Source organism: Amphibalanus amphitrite, unplaced genomic scaffold, assembly GCF_019059575.1.
Source record: "Amphibalanus amphitrite isolate SeventyFive unplaced genomic scaffold, NRLGWU_Aamphi_draft 001043F_arrow, whole genome shotgun sequence".
NCBI lineage: Eukaryota > Metazoa > Arthropoda > Thecostraca > Balanomorpha > Balanidae > Amphibalanus > Amphibalanus amphitrite.
In genome coordinates, this window is record NW_024882537.1 from 84,021 (window position 1) to 96,849 (window position 12,829).

The window sequence follows — 12,829 nt, forward strand, 5'->3', positions numbered from 1 at the left end:
TCAGCAGGTATTGGACATCGTACGCCAATATAAATAGTACCATCGTGTTCCTGAGCCCAAACTGCATCCAATAGACACCTTTTTTGTTGAAAAATTTACACTTCAAAATTTGACCTTTTTTGACCTGAAAGTGACCTGACCATTTTGACCTAAATTTGACTCAAAATGACCTCGAATGACACAGACGACATCAAATTCGAAATTTTTGGCCTAAATGGACCATAAAACACGTGTTACGTGACCGACGCATGATATAATATTTTCGTGACCTGTGATGGCCTGACCTTGACCTGAAAATCAAAGTACAAGTTTCGTACCCCCAGGGTATCTAGAGCATCTGTTCACGAGTGTGTGAACCACAAATGAGCCTGATATGACGTGTAAGACGGCGGCCAGAGCCCAAAACGTGAACAAGCCAAAATGCTAATAATTTTTACTTTGACCTGACCTGTGACGTCATCGGTGACCTCGAGGTCAATGAAATTAGGTTTCGCTCGACAGTTTTTCCGGGGCTATCAGACGCTGTTTGAATTTTGACGATCGGCCCAGTAGTTTCGGAGTTAAAGGGGGGGGCTATGAATAGCCCCCCCCCCCAGTAGGGCGTGTTATACGCAGACCCCAGTGGGGCGCGGGTTAAAAACCCAGTAGCTGGGATGTTCTAGGCATTTCTAAATATGATCTTATGAAAGGTGGCTATATCATCATAAAAAGAAAAAAACTCATAATGCCTTGTTTCTTAATTACAACGGTAAGGGAAGTGTCCGGCTAATTTCGTATCCTTCTACAGGCTATTTCACTGGTAGGCCAGCCATAATAATTCTGTCACTTTTGACATACTGAGACTCTAATTGAATGCTTATATAAAATGAATGATAAAATCGTGACCAGTGACTTCAAGCAAATGAGACTGATTATGTGTGAAAGTCAACCAAAGGCCATTCGAGGTCACATGATAACATAAAACTTGACCTTTTCAAACAACCTATATGTCATTCGACGCGTCTAGACATGTCTAATGCGTTGGTACACTGCTTTAGGTCTAGGACCTTTTTGTTGAAGGAATCTGGAAAAATAAAAATAAAAATAAATCCGCAGCTCAGCTCGGGATCGCTGACCTGTTGCCGTTTTTGGCAAAGCTATTCACCAAAAACAGAACCGTACCTTGGAGAACCTGATATGACCTAAGAGGTCATCGGTTGAGCTAGGAACCTAAAAACGGGCATCAGCTTCGCGTCTCATAACGGTGCACACACTCGCTTTTTTTCCGCGACGCGCTAGCTCCACCAGGGGGAGACGGCAAGGGGTGGGCCGTACCCGCCCCCGCCCTCCCCCGCCCCTCGGCCAGCGCGTATTTTGAAATAAAAAATAGGTCCAGCGAGGGATATATTCCTGTATGCACGTGGAGAACTTCGTATACACTCGCCACGCTCAAGCGCTCTCGCTCGACTGTGCTCTGTCCCAACCATATCCTTCCCCCGCCTCCCCCTTCCTTAGCGTCAGTTCGTCAAAACAACACCTGCACGACCCTGTCTTTTTCTCCCCCTCTCTCTCTCTCTCTCTCTCGCTCACTCTCTCTCCCACACTCTCTCTCTCTCTCTTTCTCTCTCTCTCCCTCTCTCTCTGTCTCTCTCTCTCTCTCTCTCTCTCTCTCTCTCTCTCTCTCTCTCTCTCTCTCTCTCTCTCTCTCTCTCTCTCTCTCTACCTACCTACTCCCTTCTCTCTCTCCCTTTCATCTCAAGCCGCCACGTGTTCGCCGCTTGCCGCGTCGCCTACTAGCTGATAAGATGTCTTATCAGTATCCCTTCCCCTTTTATCTCTAACGCCTGCCGATGCTACGGTCTCGACAAGATTAGTAAAAAAGTCTCCTGATTATGACAACAACCTCACGAGACAAGCCGGGAATCGTCTAAAACCCCTTTAAAAGCAAAGCATTTAGGTAAATTTATCTTGAAGAATATTGGCGGCGGCTGCCGGCCGTCTAATCGGCCGTATCCGTGTTCGTGCTGCATTCGTGTGATAATATTGCCACCGGCCTATTTCAATTACTGTGACTTACCTATGTTTCGTTAACCTTCGCCCCAGTGCACAGTGGGCGATCCGGCCGGTGTAGCCTCGCGAAACCTATCGGCATTCATAACATCCATGTTTTTGAAGCTAGAACCACAATATTTAAGAGCAACCTTCTTGAATATCCAATGAGCATATGTTTTAAATAAGGACTATCTCTTATAGGATTTGTGCTCTGTGGCGAGCTTGCAATTTGCCTAATTGCTGCTCGAATAACGCATGAATACTTTTGAGGGTAGGTCGAAATTTATGACGGTATGAGCTGGGTAGGACATTGAAATAGTGTGTACCTCCGTAGAAAATTGCTTCCAAACCAATTTTTTATTCAAACGATTATGCCCTACCAATTTATACATATCATGAAACAGCGTAAATCTCGCCCGGGAAGGCCCCATTTCATAACGTGACCCAAGCAGCGGGTTTGGTTTTTGGCAAATAACTTCGCAAAAAATGGCCGCAGAACCACGATTTTGACATCGTCGTGTTCGCCTTGCTCAGGCGCGTCGAATTCAGGTGAGGCCACCGTAATGTCCACCTGACCTTGACCTCGAGTCAAGGTCAGGTCAGAGGTCTTCAAATCACGAAGTTGGTCGAAGGAGGTCATATCGCATATCATTCGATTCGGCAGGTCTTCCGGAGTCCATTGGTGACCTTGTCGACTCTCTAGCTCAATTTGATCGGGAGTTATTGACGAAAAACTCGTATGACCCTAGTGACGTCATAAATGACGTCATGCAAGGTCAACAATGCAAAAATGCAGCATCAGGGCCCTGTTTCACCGGTGATAGCAGCAAGCTGCTATCACGTTTCGCGAGCTGACGTCATGTCGTGACGCCATACTGTTGTCGTAATGGGTAGTTCCGGCGCACGATTGCCGCGACCTTGGCGGCGGCATTAAGTGACGTATGAGCCTAAAAGTAAGAGTTTACGCAGTCATGGTAGTATATATATTTTTGAGATATATTTTTTCAATATGATGTATTTAAAAGAAGTTGGGTTTAGGAAAAATTTGGACATTAACTTCGAACATTTAGCTGATGACGTAAAACAATATTGCGGCAATCGTGCGCCAGAATTGCCCCTTACGTCAGCAGTATGACGTCATCACATTACGTCAGCTCGCGCAATTTGATAGTAGCTTGCTGCTATCACCGGTGAAACAGGGCCCAGATCTTGCAAGGAGTGCATGAAGTAACGAGTCCATGTACTTGAGACAATTGAATATCATTCCTGGCGCCAAAATAACAGTTTTCATATTTCCCCATTGACTTATAGTTGAGTTGACGTGACCAACCTGACTTTATGTGACATTTAGGAAAAATCTGAGATATACAAGTTGTAAGACCTCTGAAGGACAATACGTCCTGCAAATCTCAACTCCCTGTGAAGGTTACTCTGGCACTGAGAGCGTTGCAAGGTTGCGACATCTGAGGATCGTGCAGAGGTTCATGTATGACGTCATAGGTCAGTGATCTGACCTGACTTGAAAGTGCGATTGGTGTCACAAGATCCAGCGTGCATCAAAGGTCAGGTATGCCAGGTTGCAGCTCTCTATTGCCTGGGTGTTTTGAGCTATCGCAAAAACACCCTTTGGGGCATTTACCACTTGTGCTCAAGTGCACCAAGCCACGGTCAACCCTTAGAAGAAAAAAGTGTCTGGATGCCAGGGCTGCAAGTGGCTGCAAATTTTCACTGGCTCCCCTAATAGATAGTGTCTTAGTGCATGCGATACAGCATTATTTTCAGTTCATCCTCGTAAAACTTTTTTTGCTGGGCTTGGTTAATTCAGTGAGCGTAATGTTCAGTGGTAGAAAAAAATATAAAAAGTTAACCTAATTATAAGACATTTTGAACTGATTTTGTCTACTTGCTTTCTATGGCGGAATCGTCTAAACATCTAAATTTCACTTTCCATGCAAAATGGATGCTCAACACCTAGCAATTTCATCGTTCCGCAAAATATTCAAAGAGCGTAAAAATCGGCTGTGATTATCCCCCTTATGAAGTGTTACGGAACGCTGCCTTTAACGATACTTTTGTCAACGAAAAAATGTCTCCTGAGCCATGCAAATGCACTAATCGTAATCTTTGATGAATTTTCTTTCGACTAGTATGCGTTGTTTTCCAATTTTCGGAAAAAAGTGTCTTTGAGGTTTCGCGAGGCTAGACCGGCCCGATCGCCTACCGTGCAGTGGGGGGGGGGGGCATATGTTACCACCCTGACGCGTTTTTTGCGTGTGAATAAAAAACCGCGGCGCGTAGCGCCGCGCCGCTTGGGGTAGCTTTTGGTACATCAATTTTGGACAATGTGTAAAATTTTTGACCCCAGGTCATGTCAGGTCAGGTCACCAGGTCAAGTTAACTGACCAAGCCTAAAAAAGTTTGCAATCATGTCCAGCCTGCAGTGTTTGTCAGAAAGGTTTTAAACTTGGTGGATTGCATGCTGTTGTGGGCGCCTACAATTTGTTTATCTCGGATTTTTTATATCCGTGACCTAAGGTCAGGTCAGTGGTGTGACCTTACCATTACAAGTCAATGGAGAAAAATGAAAATGCCTCTAGATCCGTGTGTACGCATCGGAACAGTCCAAATATTTCAGAATCACAATGATTTAGTCCACTCGTGATGACCAAGGTGTCATTTTTGCTGATAGCCTCTAGACAGGTCATCCGAGGTCACTTGAGGCTACAAGCAGTTTTTTGCCAATAACTCGCGATTGGAAAGAGATTGAATGCTGCGGATGGTCTCATTGTGTTTGTCTTCTTAAGACGCATCGACTGATATGCAACATGACCTTTTCCGGTAAGGTCATGACCTTGACCTGAGGTCAAATTTTCAAGTTGACCTTTCAAGGTCAAATTATAGTTCATTCGACGCGTCTCGGCGAGGGGAACACGATTCTGGCAATATAAATGTCGTGGCTTTTTGTAGTTGAAAGTTATTGTCGAAAAACACTTTTCGAAAAAACAGCTATTTTTGGAGTTTTTGCCCTCTGGAGGCTAAACCGTTGACCTGAGGTCAATATTGATAATGACCTTTTCAAAAGAAGAGTTCAAAAGCTATCGTTTGCTGTTCCATTCGTTTTTCTAGCTACCATAGTTCCTGAGATAGTGGCATGTTTTCTGAAAAATATAATGACAATTGGCAAATTTTGACCTTTGATGACCTCTGGTGACCCCAATATTGCTCTAAGGTGAAAAATGACCGACATACTTTCAAACGTATGCATTGAGAGCTATCGACTGCTTTTTACCGCGTCTTTCTAGCCCTCTTAGTTTTTGAGTTAGAGGTGGGTGGTAACATTTGCCCCCCCCCCCCCCACTAGGGCGAAGTTGGCTGAGACCGCCACTGGTGCGCGTGTTAAGACGTGTCCGTGCCCCATGCCAGCCTTTCCCAGCGCCCGTATAGGCACGAGCCACCGCCCGCAGTGACACCTCGTCGCTGAGGTGGCGAACGCTAGTACTAACCTCGCTCCCCAGATGACACTACCCGTCCGTACCAGGGGTGATACTGCACCGCAAGACACATTTAAGAACGGAGAGGCAGCTGCGGCCAGGTGGGTGACAGCACGTAATCGCCTGAGGCGGTCGGGGTAAAAATATTTTACCCTTGAATGCTGGATGCATGCACTGCGACTTTTTATTTTAAGAACGAAAAAGCGTGTAATTGACGTGTAAAGCGTGCAAAGGCGTGTAATCCACCGTATCCGTATTGGCACTCGTGCCGCATTTGTGTGACGTTAGCCGTTTCACGACGGGCTATCCGGCGACAGGGGCGGATCCAGCCGATCCGTTTGGGGAGGGCAAAAGTTTAGCCGACCATCGGCGACCCCGACCCACCACCGCGCCAGTGACCAAGTTACTTCACAACGCCAGTTACACTTTCTTACCGTAAGATGGTGTAAAATGTCTTGTTAAAGGGACCCTCCCACCTTCAAAAAAGTTAATGAATTGGCACGACAGTGATGTCGCTCGGTTCAGAAAGAGCGAAAACGAATATCTACCAAATTTCATCGAAAAATATTCACCGGTTTTCAAGATATTAGACTTTTACTTTTGTTTACTTTTTGGGATCTCCGCTCTTCCTAGCGACTTTATTTGAAAGTGCGGCATTTGTTGCGCGCAAAGCAGCATATACCACCGCGTGCTACCAAACGTTTTAGTAAAAGATTTAAAAATCGTTAGATCTCCGCTGACGTCACAAATTCTAAGGGGGCATACCAATGCACTAGCCCCTTAGAATCCGAAAACTGCAAGTTTGAAATTCCATATCTCCGAATTAAAGCATTTGTCGATGTTGTGAGTGCCCAAACCGGTATTTGCAGGCCATGGCCACCAATTTGGCTATCTCAACTCAAAACTAATGTTAAGGTGGGAGTGTCCCTTTAACCCGTGCCAGCCGCGCTGGGGCTCCCGGATTTTCACGCCCCTGGGGGATGTTTGAACACCCATATCCCTTCTAACTCGGCTCCTGGACCACGTAGCAACACGCGGTAGGCGGCGTTTGAAAGAGTGTCAAACATAATGACCAAATTACCCCAGTCACTTTTAAGGTCAGGTCAGAGGTCAGATCACCAGAGCCCATCAAAGGCCAAATGCCGATAATATTTAGGTCCAGTTTCGACAATTTTTGAAGAACTGGCGTATAACTCGGAAACGAATAGTATAGAGCGCCCCAGAAAAGCTAATTTGATAGCACTGTTACTGCTCTTTCTAGATAATTCGCTCAGATTGGACCTAAGATCAACGGTTTAGCATCCAGGGGAAACTGCCATAATATATACTATTTTTACGGGAACGGATTTTCTGCGATAACTTTTGAATCAAAGTCAAACCTTGTGCGATCTTACTTTTACCGGCATCGTGTTCCTCTCGCGAAGACGCGTCGAATGAGTTATAATTTGATCTTAAAAAGTGAACTTACAACCTTGACATTTGGTCAAGTCATGACCATGGAAAAGGTCGTGTTGCATATCAGTCGATCCGTATCGTAAAGCTGAACACATCTAAGGTGTTTCTATTGCTCTAGAATGCCTCCAGCAGAAGTTATCAGCGAATTGCTGCAAACTATTGCATATCTTTCGAGACCTGAGATGACCTGAGGGACATAAGGAGGGGTCACGGGTGCTATTTTCCGGTTCACTGTGTGCTGTTTAGGTTGTAACTCGGTATTGTTAAGAGTGACGTTTCTTATAAATTTAGCACTCGAATGTTTGAAAGGGCGGATTGACGGGAGCCGGAGCCTACGCTAAGCAGAGCTTGTTGCGTAGAGCCCGACCCCTACCGTCCGATCGCGTAATTCCGGGTGACAGGAGAATTTAGTTGAACGTTTAACAATGCCAATGTTTAACGTGCCCTTCAAAGCCGGACACGGCCTGTCCCACTCCTGACTTTGACTGGCTGCGGCTGCTCCCACCAACCTCAGACCATCCCCGTCAGGAGTCTCAAATATCGAGCGCCGGAGCGACTCAAACCCGGGCTCTCACTACCGGGAGTCCCATGCATTGCTTTACCAACTGAGCTACCGGACAGGAGGTTTGCCCCCCAAAAGGTGCCTTTCAATTTTCTCTTATTGACTTATAGTGGAGAGGTTGCAAAAATGACCTAGCCATAGGTCATCGATATAAAAATCATGTGACTAACATTTTGTACACAGGTACTGTTACCCTTATTAACTGCTGAAAGTTTCAAAGCGATCCGTCACTCGGTTTAGCTATGGCAAGCATTGGAAATGTTTTTAGGTTATGTCACTTGACGTGCAGCTATAGTGACTTCGTGACCTTGAGAGACCTTGGTCTGACATTTTCAGAACATATGCAAAAAATAGGTATAAAATGGCGGCTAGGCACGTCGCCGTTTTTTTACGCGGAACGCTCCACAGCAATGAGGCTCCCAACAAATGACAAAACTGTGGATTGCTTAGGTAATTTCGAATATAGGGTGGTGGGCGTCTTACCCGACTGGGCATCTTGCCCCGTGTTACCCCACGGCCCACACCATGGCCATTGGCCACACTGCATATGCTTATGCATGCATTCAGTCCAGGGGGTTCAATCTAATATCAGCATATCGACCCAAAATATCAGCAGCAAGTGGTCAGCTCCTTCCTTCGGAATGGCCGTCACGGACAGAAGCCCTGCTTTTTGTCCATATAGGCATCGACGCCGTATTAGATTTGCTCATCGCTACATGCTTTGGGAGGGGCAAAAAGATAGTCTTGCCCACACGATTTGGCTTTGGGGAGGGCAAATGCCCATTTTGCCCTCCCCTGGATCCGCCACTGTCCGGCGAGTGCACATAATGTGACCAAATCTGCACCCAATCTCTTTTACAGCAAATATCTTTATTTTATGAATTTATTTCAGTGCTTTAATCGACGATACTCTCTGATAATATGACAAAGCAGGGGCATAAGCAATTAGTGCAGCCCTAGCTGATAGCTACTAAGAGACACACGGAACCTAATTTGACCAAATCTGCACCTAATCTGCACCAAATATGCACCAAACGTGTACCAGATGGCCCTCGTGACAACAGCTAATATTGTTACGGGCCAATTAAAAAAAAAACGGTGAATTACTTGTATAACGGTGTGACGTGTCTCTGACCAATGCCGGCCTTCCCCAGTGCCCGTACAGGCACGGGCCAGCTCCCGCAGTGAGACCTCGTCGTTCAGGTGGTGCATGCTAGTTCAAACCTCGCTTACTAGATATGCAATATCTTATAGTCTTCCTTGCTAAGCTGAAACCCACCAAAATATTGTTTTCTATAGGTATTGATGGCGTAATACTTATGTCCTACTCATTAATAAGGTGTCTTGTCAGCGGTAAGGGAACGATGCAGACGCCCCGAGCTAGCGCGGCGGCTCGGGACAGGCGTTAGAGATAAAAGGGGAAGGGATACTGATAAGACATCTTATCAGCTAGTAGGCGACGCGGCGCGCAGCGAACACGTGGCGGCTTGAGATGAAAGGGAGAGAGAGGAGTGAGTAGGTAGGTAGGTAGAGAGAGAGAGAGAGAGAGAGAGAGAGAGAGAGAGGGAGAGAGAGAGAGAGAGAGAGAAAGAGAGAGAGAGAGAGGAGAAGGAGAAAGAGGAGAGAGAGGGAGAGAGGGAGCGAGAGAGAGAGAGAGGAAGAAAAAGACAGGGTCGTGCAGGTGTTGTTTTGACGAACTGACGCTAAGGAAGGGGGAGGCGGGGAAAGGATATGGTTGGGACAGAGCACAGTCGAGCGAGAGCGCTTGAGCGTGGCGAGTGTATACGAAGTTCTCCACGTGCATACAGGAATATATCCCTCGCTGGACCTATTTTTTTTTTCTTCAAAATACGCGCTGGCCGAGGGGCGGGGGAGGGCGGGAGCGGGTACGGCCTGGTGTGGGGCCCTCAGGGATGCCAGTGTGGGGCCCTTAGAAGCACTGATGTGGGGTCCTCAGAGGTTGCAGTGTGGGAGCGCCTTGGGGCGCTCAGAGGCGCCGGTGTGGGGCCTTCACAGTCGTCGGTGAGGCCCCTCACAGGCGCTGATGTGGAGGCCCTCAGAGACACAGGGCCATCACAGGCGCTCGTGGGGCCCTTAGAGCTGCTGTTGTGGACCCTTCATAGGCCGACAAGGGGGATCTCAGAGGAGCCCTGTAGGGTCCTTAGAGACCGGCATAATTTTATCAGACGCCGTGGGACCCTCAGAGTTACCAGTGTGGGGCTGCCAGCGTCGCTGCTGTGGGGCCCTCAGAACCACCGATGTAGGGCCTTTAGAGGTACTTGTGTAGGCCCTCAGAATTGGGGGTGTGGGGCCCTAAGAGACGCCGGTGAAAGCCCTCACGGTCGCTGTTATTGGGGCCCTCAGAGAAAATTGTGTGGGGCTATCATAGGCGGGTGTGAGGTCACTAGAGTCGGTCCCTAATAGGCCGGTAAGGGCCCTTAGAGGCAAGCAAAGGCCCTCAGAAGTCAGCGTAGGGGCTTTATGGAGATCTCAGTGTGGCTACTTAGGGGCTCATAAGACGCCCTTACGAGCCGTGTTCGGCCCTTCAGAGTTGAAATATAACCAGAAATATGACCAGTAAACCCTCAGCGGCCATTTGGCGCCACAGGGTACCTCGGGCCCGTGTGTGGGCCCTTCTAGGCCGGTTTGGGCCCTCAGAGGCACCGGTGAGGGCCCTCACAGTCGCCCTTATGGGGCCCTCAGAGATATTGGTGTGGGACCATCTGAGGCAGGTGTGGGGCCTCTAGAGCTGGTCCCTAATAGGCCAGTAAGGGACTTCAGGCCCGCAATGGCCCCGAGGCCGGTAGAAGCCGCCAAGGGGCCCTCAGAGGCCGCCAAGGGGCCCTCAAAGGCCGGCAAGGGGCCCGATGGGGATCCTCGTGTGGCTACTAACGGGCCCATGAGGTGCTCTTATGAGCTCTGTGGGGCCCTTCTGGGTCTAAATTTGGCCGGTATGGACACTCAACGGCCAATTGGCGCCGCAGGGCCCCTCGGGCCCGAAGGACCCCCTTGGCCCGATGGGGGGGGGGGGGCACGTGCCCCCTGTGCCCCACTGACTACGCCACTGGGTGCACTACACTACACCCGATTATGACGTAGGCATTCAAAGATTACAAGTTGCACGCGAAAATATTGAAAGATGGTCTGATAAATACGAATTAGAATGTCCTCCAGAGAAATCTGCATTGATGATCTTTTCGAAGCATGTTTCCCTTCGACCTTCACGCCTTCCAACTTTGAAAAACATAGATATTCCACTGGTACCTCACTTTAAGTTTTTAGGAGTCGTCCTTGACCCACGGTTGAATATGCACAAACACATAAAACACATACGAACAAAGTGCCAAAGAAGACAATTTATTCCGGTGTCTGCTTAGTACACCCGCTGGCGCAGATCGACTTACTTTATTACGTCTTCACTAAGCACTTGTTCTTCCAGTGATAGAATATGGTTGTGCGATGTACGCTGGCGGTAGCCAGGCAGCTCTGCAAAAGCTAGAGGTTGTGCAAAATGATTTTCTTAGGCTGGCATTAGGCGCCCTTAAAACCTCTCCAATACATTCTCTTCAAGTAGAAGCAAACATACTTCCCTTACACATTACACGCATCGACCTTACCTTACGGTATTATGCGAAGATTAAACAATTTCCGGAGCATGCAGCCTTCGCAGCTTTAGATGTGCTACCTCGAGTCGAGGTAGCACATCTCGAGTCGAGGTAGCACAGTCGAGGTCCTCGACTACATTTTAATTATCTAGGACGATGCGAAAAACGAACAGGCCTTACGATAGCATCTAGAGTTAGAAAATATGAAGAAGAATTGGGTTACAACATGCCTGCTGTTCTGCCACTAACTAGCTCGTCTTGGGTTCGCAACATGGTTATTCCATCATACCTATCGCTATTTCTTTGCTTTTTACAACATCCAAGAAGTCTCTCTCGCCTGAAGAGGTCCAACAAACATTTTTGAAATATAAGACAGAAAATGCAACATATCGTTTCATATACACAATGGCCTTGGATGGGTCGAAAGCTAACGACCTCACCGGTATAGGCATTTTCTCTCCTGATTTCATTAGGATGCGGAAGAGGCTCATCAATAGCACATCAATATACCTACTCTGCTGAATTATATGCAATCTTAGTCGCACTCGAGCTGAGGCCTGTTCACGGACGTATAAATAAACTGGACTGACAATCCCGATGGACCTCCTATGGAAGATAGTGAAGCCGACAAGGCGCCATTTTACGTTGCCAGAAAACCGTGCTCTGGAAGGTCATCGAGCGAATACAATTAGAATTGCGTCCAAACGGATGATCGGATCGAGATGCTGGTGGTACCGTTCGATGGGTAATTCCTTGAGGCAGGTGATGATAGATGTCACATGACACCCGGTGTCACATGGCGCGTGCCACGTGCCGACAAACTTACAAAGGGCAAAAACCTTCAAGCGACGCTTCAAATCAAACGAAGGGCGGCACAGGTGCCAAACTCACAGGTCACACGTCCCAGTGTTCGACCACTAACATATGGTATGCTCGGCATCAGGGGGTGCGGAATGCACGCGCTAGTGGCGAAAAACATGTTTTGATGCGGCATCCTCCGATTCCGGAAAACCTTGACCTAGGCACACCAAATTTGGCAAACTGACACTACTGGACACGCGCTTTAAGGTGCTGTACAAATAGGCGTGCTGGGGTACACGGTGCACGTGCTGTGCACGTGCAAACCTTTTGATGTTGCACTCCAGGTGTCACATATGCGGGTAGAGCGGGTAGCGCTGGCAAGCTCAAAGTGCCAAATTTACACAGGCCACCCAGAATGTATTCCAGCATAGTTATTGAGCATATCATCTACTGGTGGCCCCCAAAGGTGCGCTCTGCATGTGCAAAAAATTATCCGCGCCGGGCGGTGGGGATGATTGGACACCTTATGTGGATTTATGTAAATATCTCGAAAACGGCGTTGTGTAGCGCCGCCGTTTTCGGCACACCTTGACCTTTTCATACATCTTTTTCACAAATGCTGCATAACTTTCAGACTTAGGTCGCTCAAGGTTAGGTCACCAGGTTACGTCCAAGTGGCCTTACCGGCTTACCTTAGGAAAAATGACAATGCCCGTCATAGCTACACAGACTATACAATCGGCTTAAAACGTGCAGCAATTGATAAGATCAACAGTACGTTATTTTTACATACGAGATATTTACATAAATCCACATCGGGTGTCCAAGCATCCCCACCGCCCGGCGCGGATAATTTTTTTGCACGTGCAGAGCGCACCTTTGGG